General features: G+C 46.0%; 1 long non-coding RNA gene across 2 annotated transcripts in view; it reads right to left on the bottom strand.

The window, feature by feature from the left end:
• LOC138274591 (uncharacterized) overlaps nucleotides 1-16049 on the bottom strand; it is a 118993-nt gene that overhangs the window by 21027 nt on the left and 81917 nt on the right. The window contains exon 4 of one of the 2 annotated variants that reach the window (XR_011200388.1): nucleotides 11599-11681. The exons of the other annotated variant lie outside the window; for it this stretch is intronic. This is a non-coding gene — a long non-coding RNA (uncharacterized lncRNA). The remainder of the gene's footprint in view (nucleotides 1-11598; nucleotides 11682-16049) is intronic. 2 annotated transcript variants of the gene reach the window in all.

The raw sequence follows: 16049 nt of genomic DNA, 5'->3' as shown, positions 1-16049 counted from the left end.
TTTTTGGTTGGCAGTCAGGTTACCCTCTGTCCAAGCAAAAGCCCTCACTCTAGTCAGGGTAAGTCACACACTATCCAAGATTATCCTGTGCCCACCCTCTGGTAGCTTGGCACGAGCAGTCAGGCTTAACTTAGAAGGCAATGTGTAAAGCATTTGTGCAATAAATCATACAACACCATAGTATAACACCACAAAAATACACCACACAGTGTTTAGAAAAATATAGAATATTTATCTGGGTAATTGTAGGTCAAAACGATCAAAGTTGCAATACGAATTTGTAAAGATATCACTGAAAAGTGATATTAAGTGTCTTTAAGTCTTTAAAAAGCAATAAAGTGTCTTTCAAGCACAGAGTACCTGGTTTCTGGTGGGAAATCTCCTCAGAGGGCCACAGGAGAAGAGATGCGTGGAAAAAGAGGTGTGTGCGTCGATTTCCTCTCAGCACACACAGACTTGCGTCGTTCTTTTCCACGCGGGGAAGTCGGGCGTCGTTTTCCGGCGCGCAGACAGTCTCTTTTTGTGGATCGCAGGGATTACCAGATGTCCCGGGTCTGTGCGTGGATTCTCCTGCTTAGTTTCCGGCTGCGCGTCGTTCTGCGGGGCTGCGCGTCGAAGTTTCGATCTCACGGTAGGCGTCGCGTCGATTTCTCCTTGGAAGTCGGGCGGCGTTGTCCTTGCGAGGCCGTGCGTCGAAATTTTGGTCTCACGGCAGGCGTCGCGTCGATTTCTCCTTGGAAGTCGGGCGGCGTGGTCCTTGCGAGGCCGTGCGTCAAAGTTTCGCACTCACGGTAGGCGTCGCGTCGATTTCTCCTGGAAAGTCGGGCGGCTTTGTCCTTGCGAGGTTGTGCGTCGAAGTCTCGATCGTCCCGAGGGCGTCGCGTCGATCAGCGTCGGTGTGCGGCGTTTTTCTCGCCGCGAAACAAGCTGTGCGTCGAAATTTTCGGCGCACGGAGCGTCCAAGTGAAAGGAAGAAGTCTTTTTGGTCCTGAGACTTCAAGGAACAGGAGGCAAGCTCTATCCAAGCCCTTGGAGAGCACTTTCACAGCCAGACAAGAGTTCAGCAAGGCAGCAGGGCAACAGCAAGACAGCAGTCCTTTGTAGAAAGCAGACAGGTGAGTCCTTTGAGCAGCCAGGCAGTTCTTCTTGGCAGGATGTAGTTTCTGGTTCAGGTTTCTTCTCCAGCAAGTGTCTGATGAGGTAGGGCAGAGGCCCTGTTTTATACTAAGTTGTGCCTTTGAAGTGGGGGTGACTTCAAAGAGTGTCTAAGAAATGCACCAAGCCCCCTTTCACTTCAATCCTGTCTGCCAGAGTCCCAGTAGGGGGTGTGGCAGTCCTTTGTGTGAGGGCAGGCCCTCCACCCTCCCAGCCCAGGAAGACCCATTCAAAATGCAGATGTATGCAAGTGAGGCTGAGTACCCTGTGTTTGGGGTGTGTCTGAGTGAATGCACAAGGAGCTGTCAACTAAACCTAGCCAGACGTGGATTGAAGGGCACAACAAGTTTTTAGTGCAAAGAAATGCTCACTTTCTAAAAGTGGCATTTCTAGAATAGTAATATTAAATCCGACTTCACCAGTCAGCAGGATTTTATATTACCATTCTGGCCATACTAAATATGACCTTCCTGCTCCTTTCAGATCAGTAGCTGCCACTTCAACAGTGTATGAGGGCAGCCCCAATGTTAGCCTATGAAGGGAGCAGGCCTCACAGTAGTGTAAAAACGAATTTAGGAGTTTTACACTACCAGGACATATAACTACACAGGTACATGTCCTGCCTTTTACCTACACAGCACCCTGCTCTAGGGGTTACCTAGGGCACACATTAGGGATGACTTATATGTAGAAAAAGGGGAGTTCTAGGCTTGGCAAGTACTTTTAAATGCCAAGTCGAAGTGGCAGTGAAACTGCACACACAGGCCTTGCAATGGCAGGCCTGAGACAAGGTTAAGGGGCTACTGAGGTGGGTGGCACAACCAGTGCTGCAGGCCCACTAGTAGCATTTAATCTACATGCCCTAGGCACATGTAGTGCACTCTACTAGGGACTTACAGGTAAATTAAATAGTCAATCATGGATAAACCAATCAATAGTACAATTTACACAGAGAGCATATGCACTTTAGCACTGGTTAGCAGTGGTAAAGTGCTCAGAGGTCAAAAGCCAACAACAACAGGTCAGAAAAAATAGGAGTTTGGGGATGTCCCTGTCAAAAAGCCAGGTCCAACAGTGAGGCTCGGGGGATGCCTTTTATAGACAGGGCTGGGTGTGGTTCGAAGAGCTGGGTGTGGTTTGAAGGGCTGGGTGTGGTCCTCACATGCTGCACATGTTCTTGGAAGGTGTGCAGAGCTGGGTGTGGTTTGAAGAGCTGGGTGTGGTCCTCACATGCTGCACATGTTCTTGAAAGGTGTGCAGAGTTTCAGTTATTATGCAAATGAGTTGGATTAACACATGGCCTAGGGAGGAGTGTTTTATAGAAGCCTTGGTAAAAGCAAGGCCCAATGTGTAAACAGAACAGCACATTAAACAACATACACAGAAGCCTAGGGGGGGGGAAAGGTGAGATAACAAGAAAGGCTTTCAATAATAAGTTTAAAAGGGAGCTATTACAGAACCCACTAGTGCAGTGAGAGGGGACATGCTCTTTGCTGTGTACAAACCCTAACAGGTGAAGAGAGGTTGAGGTTCATACCTTAATATTTTTAATTGCATGATTCTTTTTGGCAACTATAATATGAGGGAATGCATGCATGATTTATGTGGGGCTTAAATGCAATGTTATGTTATTATGCTACAAAGGAATTGTGATTTCCCGGTCAGACCCGAAGACTAGCTAGTACAAATCCCCGTTTGTGATATGAGGGAGAAACGACGGGTAGCAGTGCATTACCCAGGGGGGCAGCCCCTGGAAGGGACATTCATTTGGGAATACCCAGCAGGTATCCCGGTTAGATCCGGAGGGTCAGTATAGAAGTAGTGAGGTCGACCAGGTAAAAAGTGTGAAGTCTGAAGTGGTAACAGATGGTCACTTTACTGGCACAGGCAGGCCTTGTTCTGAATGAGTCAGATGCCCGGCTCACCAAATTCCCAGATTTAACACATCAGGTAAGGCATCTTTGAGGGAGAGCGGCCTAGGCTGAGGCAGCAGTGGGGAGTCTGACGTTAGGGTAAGAGGACATCAAGATGGTTGGTGTCACTTGACTTTGCCCTGAGCACGGTCAGACCCTTGGTTGCAAACCTGAAAAGTGCAGCAATAACAAGTGGATGCAAAGTACAGTGTTTTATAATCATAATGGTCAAGTTATAGAGAAAGGGCAGGAGTCCCCACCAGTTGTCACACAGACAGATATAAGTTAGGAGGAAAGGGTGCAAGATCTCTGCCATATTTTTGACATCCCAATAGACACCCCTCATGTGTCCCGTAAGTGGGGAGTAATCATTGTATATAAAAAACACAGGGATCAGAATAAAATATCCCAAGTAAGTGAAGATTAATAATAAATCCCTATGAGTGAGGTTGATGATTCTCTGTGGCAGGAAACAGATACCATTGAATTAAAAGTAGTATTTAAATGGGCTCACGGGCAACCGTCATGCCCATGCAACACCCCGCGGTCTGAAATAATAACACAGTCACCCATCATATTAGAGGCTCTTCTGGATGCATTTCTCACAAATGTTCGTAATTTCACAACCTTAAACACTGAATGGCTCAACACATCCCGAGCACCACAAGTAGTTATCTACGTACATGACAACATTATAACACGCATTGCATCAGGCACCAATCCACTCAGAACCCCATAAACTCATCCGCCCCAGAAATCACCATAGAAGAGGTGTTGCATAGATTAGTGATAAGTATGGCTGACGTTCACCAATTCGGTCTCACAACAATCTATGTAAAGTCAGGTAATACTGGGTAAGATTACCCCTGCATATCACTGCAATAGGTCAGCAACAGTGGTAAAGGCAAATAGACATTAAGGAAGGAGGCGAGGGCTGAAAAGGGATACACACTGCAGCGGTCAGATTGCAAGAGGTACGAAAGGAAACACAGATCCTGTGGGGACCACGGGCATCTATCTGGACAATATGATAAAACGTTCCCTTCAGATAAAAAAGAATACTAAAATATTGTAAGCAGTGGCATAAAAGCACTGAGGATCATGGCCAAAGGAAGGGACATTTGACAAAGACATAGCTGAACACAAATTGACTTACATTCGCTCAATGTATAAGAAAAAGAAGAGACAGAAAAGGGAAGATATTCTGTCACTATGGCGGGTATTCTGTCACGAGAAGACAAATGTGAATTCAACAGCGCCCGAAGAGGTAGTGGTGCAAGCACAACCGGAATTCCCAGGAAAGTCTCTAGGGGAACCCCCACCTTATGGTCTCTACCCTATCCTGCCAGCTGCAGGGTAACAGGATTCAGTTTGGGTTGAGTCTAAGGAGGAGAGGTTAGAGGCGCAGGGAGCTGAGGCGACCTCCGCTCCTGTCCCATCAACTCCTCGAGCTGACCCAGAACAGAGTGGGAGAGACAGGCTAGTGGGAGAGAGAGACACGTATGCCGTGAGTTGCAGCATACGGTGAGGCAGGCAGAGCGGTCTAGGAGCCTTGCCCCCCTTCGGGGACCATGGACTACAGGGCATGTCATTCTTAGGCTTGGAGACACATCTGCAGACTCTTTGAGAGCAGTAGCAGAGGAATGCATAGAAGAGGAAGAGGAATGGGGAAGAGATGTAGAGATGCCACAATATGAGGAGCCCCCGGATGACTTACAGGGTGCAACAGGGGCAGAAGATGATGAGGACTGGGATGGTGGGTTTAATAGGAGTGCGCACAAACAAGGGGTTAATAGGAGGATATATAATTTTTGCCCGCGCCCTACACAAGAGCTACTAATGACAGCAAGAGGTACCACAAATACAAAAAGGAAGTCAATCCTAAAAACAAGTAGGTCAGATATGACACCCATAGAGACAATAGAGCAAAAGGAGGGGCAGGGTGACCCAGGTTGGAGCTACCCCTACATGCAAGAATGTCTGTCCGTCTGGGAGCAGTATGCTATAGATAAACCAATTAAAGGGACACGCAGTACTAGACCAGATCCGAGGTTAAGCCTCAGGTCAGTAAGCCCTCGACCACTAACTCAGTTGCCCCCTATTTTTAAGGGCGGGCAGGTACATGACATACATGCCATGGCCTCAGATGGACAAAGGGAATATAAAAAGAGCACTGCCCCTGCTGTCTGAAGGAGTGGGAAAATGGATAGGATGCTTTGAAAAACACACTGCAGGGGTCAACCTCGCTTTAGACGATGTTAAAGCTTACTCAGTTCATTAGTCGGAGGCAAAGTAAATGCTTTTTTTGTTAGAGCAGGGTTCCCTCAAGTGACATTGATAAATACACATTTGATGGATCATCTTTGAACAATTTCCGCCAACATGTCTGGGATACACTTCGGCGGACATATCCAGATAGACCACACATTGGAGCCCTTATGCAGAAAGTATAAAGCCGATGGAGGATACTGCAGAATTTATTACTAGAATGAAAGAACAATGGGTGCAGGAAATAGGATGTAACTGGGAAAACACGGGAGAAAATGCAATTTTGTTTTATAATATATTAAAGCAAGGCCTTCCCACTGGTATACAAGCAAGCTTAGATGGAGTGGTGGGAATAGAGGCTAAACCATGGCCTGAAATACAGGCCCATATTATACATTATTTTAAGCAAAAAGAAGCAAAGGACAAGGATCGAAAAGAACAGGCAGGAAGGGCCACAGCTAAGTTGGTGCAACAAAAGCTTAAGAAACCAAGTACAAAAGGGGCACCAACAACTGTTGCAACGCCAGTGCAGGTACAGGCGCCAGGAGGACAGCCAGTAAGTGATACGAGGAAGGGGCAGGGAAGCTTTTCAGGACAGCAAGGATCGATACAAGGGAGAAGGCAAGGAGGCTATAAGGCAGGACAACAATGTTATTACTGTGGTAAGATGGGCCATTTTGCAAGAGAATGCAGGGCCAGGTAAAACGATGAGAGCACAAGGTTGGACTTTTCTGCAGGAGCAGGTGGGGGCCACAACAGGTGCAATGGGCACCCCTGCAGCAAGCAATACAGGGACCCCGCAGGGCCCTCAAGTCCAGTGGGTTGCACCACAGAGGCCGATGTTGCAGGGCGGGCTCCAAGGTGTCAGCAAACACTACAGGAGGACAAGCACAGGTTCAGGTCGGAGGGGTAACAGTGCAAGGACGAAACCCCTTTTATGTCCCACCCCAAATATCTGGGGGAACGCCAACACACAACTATACTCAATGAGAGAGCCCACAGATGGCCACTATGGGGGTCATTATGACCCCAGCAGTAAAAATCACCTACCGCAGCCATGGCCGCCAAAAGAGTGACGCTGTGGCTACCAGCCGCATGCCGGATTATGATCACAGCCGGATTTCTGCCTGAAGGAAGGTGAAAATCCAGCTGTGACCATGCCGGCAGATGGCGGTAAGGTGGCGCTGCTGCCAACAGCAGCGCCACGCCAGTAGACAGCCGCTGGCCGTATTCTGAGAATAATAAGGCCTGGCAGTGTTCTGCTGGCGGACGCTGCTGCTGGCAGCAGTGCCCCGTCTCCTGCTGGAGGACCCCCTGACTACAGGTAAGTCGGGTGCTCTGACAGGGGAGGAGGATGGGGGTGTTGTGTGTGTATTTGGGTGTGTGTGTGTATGTCTGTGCATGCGTGAATGGGGGTAGTGTGTTGTGTTTTGTATGTGTGTGCATGTTTGGGGGTGTGAGTGCATGTATGTTGAGTTGTGTGAATGCGTGTGTGCGTGTATGTATGTGCGGATGTGTGTTTGAATGGATGTATGCATGCGTGGATGAATATTGGAATGGGTGTGTGTATGCGTGTGTGCAGGGAGGGGCATGTATGAAGGGAGGGTTTGGGGAGGAAGAAGGTTTGGGGAAACCTGGGGAGGGGGTTGGGGAAGACCTCTATCAATGACAGGGAAGGGATTCCCTGTTACTGATACTGCCTACCGCCATGTTTTTCATGTCAGTAAGGATGCCATGAAAACCATGGCGGTAGGCGGGGTCATAATCCCGCAGGCGGGCAAGTGACAGCCGCCAGGCTGGAGAATGAAGTCTCCAGCCCGGCAGTCATTACCGCTTTGGCAGTCGGTGTAGTACATTAAACCGCCAATGTCATAATATGGAGGAGAGTACCGCCAGCCTGTTGGCAGTATTTTCCTCCATATTAACACAGACTGCCGGGGTCATAATGACCCCCTATGTGTCCAATACTATCGGTAACCCACAGGTCAGAATAGGAACCCACTGTGATGGTAGACATATGAGGTCACCCGTACAGGTTTTTAATCGACACTGGGCCACCAAATCGTGTATAAAGGAAGGAACACTGCCGCTTTCTTGTAACTCAATGGACACACACAGGTTTTCTGGGGCTGTGAGGAGGGTTCCATTCACCAAATCAGTGAGCATGATTGTGGGAGATACACAAATTGATGGGCAGCTATTATACTCTCCAGAGTCACCAATCTTCTTTTCACAGTTTCGTGCAGGTCTGATCAGGACTCTGGTTGGGGCACCCATTTAGGTCACAGAATATCCCAAAGAGGTAACGTACTGGGGCAAAAGAGCAGCTAAAGGCATACACGGAAAAGGACAGCTATGGACAAGCACAGGAAACAGGAAAGTAAAAGAAGAGCAACCCTAGTGTGAACAAACAGGAAATGGATTACTAATGGACAAACACACTGAGGTTACCACTAAGGCTGTAGGGATCAGAACTTCCCACAGTAACAGGGAATGTCAATGCCTCTGTGCAGATTGCTCTTACAGATAGTCACCCCGCAAGCCCCATAGAAAGGAGGCAGCAGAAGTGATTCTGTATCTGGACCCTTAGAGTACAAACAAGGATTGTACTTACATTCACAAGACAAGCCCTTGTAGGTCCAGCTGGAAACACAGTGGCAATTCCTGAAAAAAACTAGCAATAGCACACTGTCACTGTTAGGCGCTAAAGACTACGTATAACACTAGACAAAGGATGGGGGGTGGAATTGCCTCATGGAAACCAGGAGCCAACCCCAGTTCAAAGGAAAACACTTATACACAAGTGAAGACTGATAGTACACTTACCAGGCACAAATACCCAAGAGGAGACGGAAACGGAAGGAACAAACTAGGAGGCAGAAACAGGAACTGGGAACAGGCTCAGGCTGAATCAAAGCCAGGAACAGGGCTGAAAAACAGAGCACAAGTTCTGGCTGGAACAAGCAGAAACAGGCATTGGAAACAGAGAGCAGGCTCTGGCTGGAACAAGCAAGAACAGGACTGGAATGCAGGGATTTGGAATAAGCAGGAAACAGGACTGGGAAACTGAGAGCAGGTTCAGGCTGAAACAAGGCAGGAACAGGACTGAGAAACAGGGAGCAGGCTCTGGAAGAAACAAACAGGAACAAGGCTAAGAGACAAGGAGCATGCTCTGGCTGGAACAAGCAGAAACAGGGCAGAGAACAAGAAAGCAGGTAACAGAAAGCAGGTTCAAGCTGAAACAGAACAGGAACAAGACTGGAACTCAATCCGATAAAGGGTCTGGAACACAAAGGAATCAAACTCCAATGAACGACCAGGATCTGGAGAAAGTGGCTGCTTAAAAGCAGTTCCAGGATGCAGCAAACCCCAGGTGGAATCACATGACTGGGCTGCAGAGGAGAGGTCTCAGGTGTGTGTAGTTTCAGACACTCGCATGTCCTGGAGGAGAGAATCCAGTAAAAAGGAGCAACTGGACTTCTCCCACAGAAAACAATGTATAGCAGAATCCAGGCTTTCCTGACTACCAGGCTGTGCATTTTGGGATTTGCAGTCCCAGGAAGCAAATGTAATTCTACAAAAGCATACCATAGCGAAAATGGAAACAAACGGGAGTCAGAAAGGGACTCTAGATGAGTGTTCAAGGTGATTCCCAGGCTACAGACAGTCCCTTTATAGCGCCCCCTAGAGATGGGACGACAGAGTTGTAACACTTCTTAGGAGAGACCTAATGAGCAAGTTGAACATGACCATCTCCATCCTGGAGGATGGGTCGATGGTATGTTACACACCAGGTGTCACACTGAGCAGAATACTGTCACTCAAAGATCATGAGGAGGTAGGACAGCAGGTCAGAGCAGTTCATGTCACCTCAGAGGCTTGTTTGCGGGGCATATATACCTTGATAGCACACACACCAGCGCTTTGAGGGAAAACAGTGCAGTTACCAAAGGAACTTCTGTTCAGACCTCACGAGCCTGTGGATTCCATAGTAGAACCTGAAATTATATTGGAAATATCTGCCTTTGAAATAAGATGAACATATGCTGTGCTAATGGCAGTTGACAGAAGACAGGAAATGTGGGCATCAGTAGTGTTCACAGATCCCGGGTTTAAATTAAGAGACATATTACACAAAGAAGTATTTGATGATTGCCCACAAATTGAGACAGTTGTATTTGAGATGGACATTGCCATTAGAGTGCAGTTGTAATACAGGACAGTGTCCAGACACACACAAGACAGAACAATAATAGAAAAAGATTTGGCAAAGGTACCAGAAGTGTTGTGGACAAAGGGGGCACATGATGTAGGACTGATCAAAGGGGCTGAGCCTGTGAAAATTACATTGAAACCTGGAGCAATACTGCCCAGGATATGTCAGTACCCCTTGTCCAAAGAGTCAGAAGAAGGCATCCTACCTACCATCCAAGCGTTACTTGAGCAGGGAGTAATATATGAGAGGTTGACACCGTGCAATACACTGATTTTTCCGATATGCAAGGCCAGGGGGAACTTGGAGGATGATTCAGGATTTGCGCTCCCTAAACGATGTAGTAATACCAGAATTTCCAGTGGTACCCGACCCATCAGCCATACTGACAAACATTCCCAATGATGCCACTTATTTTTCCGTGGTCGGTTTGAAAGATGAGTTTTTCACGCAGTATTGCTACAGAAGGCTCCCACAAGGCTTCTATGAGTCCCCGAGCATTTTTAACAGGACAGTGAAAAAGGATTTAGCAAACATGAAATGCACGAGTACTCTTTTACAATAAGTGGATGGTATGGTTTGTAGTGGTACCGAAGACATATGTAGAGACAAAACCATTGGTCTTCTCTGCATGCTTGCCGAAAAAGGTTTCAAAGTGGACAAAAATAAATTGCAATACCTGCAGACAGAGGCCCACTATTTGGGACAGATAATATCCAAAGATGGGAGGAGAGTGACAGTGGACAAAGTAGAGAGCATCAGGAACATGCCTAAGCCCACAAGCACAAAACAAATGCAGCAGTTTTTAGGACTCTGCAAGTATGTGAGGCAGTGGGTATTCCATTATGCCACTCTGCCCGCACCACTTCTAACTGCCTTAAAGGAGTCCCACACAAATGCAAACAAAATCCACTGGACTGATGAAAGGGAGACAGCCTTCGTGGAGCTAAAGAGAGCAAACACAAATGCTCCAGTGCTAGGTACACCTGATTATAATAAAACATTCTACCTATTCTGTCATTGTTATGGAATGACAATGACAGCTGTACTAACTCAAAAGACACCTAGGGGACACAAACCAATATCCTACTACAGTGGGCTGCTATATCCCGTCATAAAAGGGCATTCTGCATGTGAGCAAGCACTGGCTACAGCAGCTTTTGCAGTCCAGAAAAGCACCAGTATAGTGATGGGATCACCTTTAACACTGTATGTAGAGCATGCGGTTTTCACCATCTTGCAAAAATGCAAGAACACCCTTACAACTCAAAGGGTATCTGGATATGATATAATACTTTCAATACCATTATTGCAAGTTGTTTGATGTCACACAGTTAATCCAGCAACGTTTTTTGCACACCCATTTTCTGACAATGAACAAGTACATGACTGTGCCAATTGCACACCAGAAGAAGGAAGCAAGATGGGAGAAGACCCCATCCCTGGAAGCACGTTGCTCTTAGTTGATGGGTCCTCTTTCACAGGTCAGGAAACATGGATTAGGCACTCTGGAGCAGCTATTGTAAGAGCCGAACAGCAGGGATCATCTGACACCTCACAGATAGTAAGCCAAATACCACTCCCTTCCCATTTTTCAGCACAGGCTACAGAACTCGTGGCCATTATTGAAGCATTACAGCAAGCAGAGGGCATAGAGGTCACCCTTTACTCTGATTCAGCATATGTTACCACCACTGTACATTCCAGTATCCATAAGTGGGAAAGGAGGGAATTTCTTAAATCTGATGGATCCCCTGTAATGCAGAAAGATTTATTGTCACAATTGATAAAGGCTTTCATTCTACCATCTAAGTTAGCAGTTATAAAATGTGCAGCACACACTAATCAGCAAGACCTTGTCTCCAGGGGTAATGCCTTGGCAGACTGGGCAGCAAAAGAAGCAGCTAAAGCATCTCCAAATTATAGTGAACAAGATGAACACACATTAGGGATGATGACAAGCAGACAACAGAATGCTACTGAATTACTACCCCCATATACAGAGACAGCACAATTACATTTACAATTTTCTGATAAGAGAGATGATACCTAGGCGGGGAATTGCAGACGCGATCCGCTCCGATAACGGCACACACTTCGTTAATGCAATGTTTCAGCACATCTGCACCTCTCTAGGAATAAAACATAAATTGTCATCTATTTATCAGCCCAAAGTAATGTTATAGAGGAACACCTTAACAACCTTTTAAAAAATAAAATCAGTAAACTATGTGCTACATTGCAGAAAAACTGGCTATATTGCCTTCCACTAGCTTTATATGCCCTCAGAAATCAACCAGTAAGTGATCATCACTTGACCCCTCATCAGATAGTGACAGGGCATGCAATGCTGACTCCCCTAACAATGGAGCAACAGAAGACAGATGCTCAAAAGACAGCTGAGGTTTTAGGACATGAGATGAGTTGTTATTTATCTCAGTTATTGAAGTCTGCAAGTTCTTCTCTAAACAGGTGTTACGATGGGAGAAGTGCAGCATCGCAGCCCAGCAGACCAGTCCAATTTCCGTGGGCCAACAAGTGTTCATCAGCAATTTTGTACGACGATGGAGGGGCAGCAAGTTCGACCCAGAGCACACCCACAGCAGTGAAAGTGGAGGGCAGGAAGCCATGGATACATCTGTCAGACGTTCGATTGGCCCCTGCTTCATATCACGCATCGCCAGCTTTACAATAACTTTTAGAGGAGTGCAAAAAGAAAGACGAACGACAATGTCCCCTTTAAAAATGCCAGCGGAGTTCCTATTCGACACTGCTAGCGGACAGTTATGTATTTAAATTTTGTTCTTCTGTTCATGTCTTATTATGTTAGCAATTGCATTGCAATGGTATTTTAGCCCATGTATGTCAATATGTCAGCATAATAAGCGCTTGCAGAGAAAAGTATATAAATATGAAAATCTATCTCATATTATTCATGCTAGCTTATTAGATAATATGTGATACCAGCATATGACAGAGATAGGCATGCAGACTACTAATAAGTCATGTTTTGTTTGTTCCCTGATTCCACATGCTAGTGACGCAGACAGACTGCAATTGTCAAAAGAGGTACCCCCAAATATTACTAAATGTTTATTACACCTGTATCTTTGTAGAATACCAGCACAGATGCAGCCCCTACAGACAAAGCAGGTAGCGTTCTTAGTAAACACCACACAATATGAGGAGGAGTTAGCCGACATAATGAATGTCCTGACAGACCGCAAAGAGTTAATAATGAAGTTAGAAACAATGGCCGAGACAGGGGTCATGAGGTATTAGAATAAGAATTGGAAAACTAGAGTATTAGAGCAGGGATTCCTGGCAATATCATGACCTACACTTTTCTGTAAGAACTACTCAGCCACACCTATGCCCCATGATTGTCAAGAGAGGCCATATTTTAGGATAAATGGATCAGAATACGTCCATGGTCAGTGGCACCATGGCGCAACGTTTGGATGTAGAGCTCTCTCCTTATGAATGGGGAATCAGAGTGATAATAGCATGCAACAAACATGGCTGGCTATATGGGACGAAAATATATCTAGATTAACATGGGTAGAAACACCATCCACTTTTTGAGCAGGTAGAACACCAATTGTTTTTTCTTTATGTTTCATGGGGAACGGAACGGTCCTGGTGGGGAGGAACATCAATTGCATCAACACAAAGTATAATACTGACATGCAATGGGGCACTTCCAGTCTGATAGACTACTATTGGCAGTGCGCAGAATGGTTGTATACGCGACTTCCTACCGGATGAAGAGGTCTCTGTTCTTTGGTTACTGTGCACACCCTCTCCTTGGTGATTCCAGGGGTGGACATTTCAAAGTTAGAAGACCATCCCATAAGTAGTCCAACTACCTTCAAAACACCATTACCGGAAGGAGAGTTCTGCAGGATATTTAGGCACCACAACTTGGAAAGACATCCCGCAAGAGCACAGGTTGTTCAATGATGCCCAGCTGTTCTTCGGAAGCATCTTCCCATTCATCCAAGTAAAGGTGACTGCCCGCTGGCTTCAAATAACCCGATGGGAACTGATGAAGACCATCAACGTGACTGAAGATGGCTTCAATGCAGTCAAAGAAGAATTGCGGGCTGTGAGGGTGAGGCTTATGCAGTATAGGCATGTGCTGCACTTGATGATGGCCATGGAGGGTGGGGTTTGTGCTAAAATCTGAACTGCCTGCTGTATGTAAGTGCCAGCTAACAATGTGGACAATGGAACAATAACTGAGGCCATACAGACTCTACATAGCCTGCGGAAGAAGGTGGCAGACAAAGGGGGTGCCCCCAGCAAATGGTTTTCAGGGTGGTTTGTATGGATGCCATCCTGGTTGTCAGGACTGTTAAAAGGGTTATTCTCAATCCTTGTGGTGATACTCTTGATGTACTAAATCTTCCAGGGAGTGGTAGGATTCTGTAAGAGGGTTAGCCAGAAGGTGAGTGGGATGTTCACTATTAGAGCGGTCAGGAAAGTGCAGGAGGATGGGGATACCATATACACACTAATGAAATGTGCAGAATCGTACATGGTTAGAGAAAAGTACAGGCCTAAAATGCTCATGATGTCCAAATAGAGAGCCAAGGATAGAGAGGATGCTGGGGGTGCAAGGACAGGGGCGAGCAGAAACATCTATTCATAATGCAGCTAGAAGTAGAAGGTCACAACGCGAAAGCTTGAGCTATAACCCGATAACACGCTTCCAGGGACAGCATACATTCTGATCACATTCAAAATGGAAAGTGTACATAATGGTGGTTTTGGAAAGGGAACACGATAAACTTCGATGCTTGAAGGCAGCAGCTGTGCAAGGGAGGATAGACAGAAATTTTTCCAAGCTTGAAGCTAGCTGAGGAAGGACATACTGATAGGCCTCAGAACGTGAGATCAAAAGAGCTGTGATTATTAGCAAATGTATCCATGACAGATGTGTAACATTTGCTTTCCTGTAAACGCGTAATTAGATGCTTTCCCGAGGGGAAATATTACTTTGTGCTAAAATAAGTAGAGATAACAATGTACCAAGTAAACGCTTACATTAATATGCATGACAAGTGATAAGATTCATACAAGGTATTCTGTTATTTGTGATGACGAAGTTGAGTGCGGTATCAGTCGCTGAGCTGAGCTGCAGTCCCAGCCGTAATTCATAAAAGCCCATATTATAGTGCCAAACAGAGTTGTGTCGTTTCTTCATTTCTCCAATCTCCAACACTGTGTTATTGATAAGGCTTTTTAGAGTAATTGTACTGGCTACGTTAGTGATTGTCTCAGAAATAGAATGCCTGTAAGGTCATTGAAATCCTCTTCCTTTAATATTTTCTTTGTTTGGAGGTTTCAGAAGCAAAAAGCAGGATGGCTGTCTTTCACAGTCTTGTCTGTGAGTCTTTGGAATTAACTAATTCTGCCTACGCACCGAGTCCTCCATTGAGGCATTTAATTCCCAAATTAAAACTTGGGGCCAGATGTAGCAATGTCCAATTTTGGGATTCAGAAATTGCGAGTCGGTGTGACTCGCAATTTCCGAGTCGCAAAATCTAATGCAGAACGGTGTCTCAGACACCATCTGCGAATCGCTATGGGGTCGCAAAGACCCACCTCATTAATAATAATGAGGTGGGTCGCATTTTCTGACCCCATAGCGATTCCCTGCACTCACAGGGATGGTGGCCTGCTGGAGACAGGAGACCTCCATGTCTGTGACTGCTTTTTAAATAAAGCATTTTTTTTTTTTTTGTATTGCAGCCCATTTTCCTTAAAGGAAAACGAGTTGTAATATAAAAAAAATAACGAAACCATTTGGTTTAGTTTTTTCAGAATACGCAGTGGTCCATTGGACCACTGCCTTCTCTGAAAAGGCATTTATGGCAACATTCACAAAGGGGAAGGGGTCCCACGGAGAACCCTTCCCTTTTGCAAATGGGTTACCACCAGTGTGACATTGGTGGTAACTGCGAATTGCTTTGCGACCGCGTTCGCGGCACAAAGCAATTTAGCATCGCGGTGCGAGTCACAAATAGGAAGAGGACACCCCTTCCTATTTGCGAGTCGCATTCACATTTTGCGAGTCGGTACCGACTTGCAAAATGTGAATGAGCATCACGATTAGATTTACTTGCCAGGCCTGGAACACCCCTTTTACTACATGTAGGTCACCCCTAAGGTAGGCCCTAGCTAGACCTGTGGGCAGGGTGCTATGTATGTAAGAGGCAAGGTATGTGCCTGGTTGTGTGGCCTGTCCTGGTAGTGACAAACAGGGTATTTGGTTTCTCACTGCTGTGAATGCTGCCTTAGAAATAAGAATAATTGAGCTACTTTTGAATTATGCTATAAGGATATATATATAGAAAGCCACAGTTTAGATCCTAGTCAGTATATGTTTGATAGGTATGTCAGAAGATTATTGTTTTTCAAATCCCACCATAACATATTCATATATAACATTTCACTTCCTTCATAGCGGATCTAACGGCACTCTATATGTACCT

Source organism: Pleurodeles waltl, chromosome 2_2 (genome assembly GCF_031143425.1).
Source record: "Pleurodeles waltl isolate 20211129_DDA chromosome 2_2, aPleWal1.hap1.20221129, whole genome shotgun sequence".
Taxonomy (NCBI): Eukaryota; Metazoa; Chordata; class Amphibia; order Caudata; family Salamandridae; genus Pleurodeles; species Pleurodeles waltl.
Note: the sequence above shows the minus strand (reverse complement) of the source record. Positions and strands in the feature narration are given on the sequence as shown.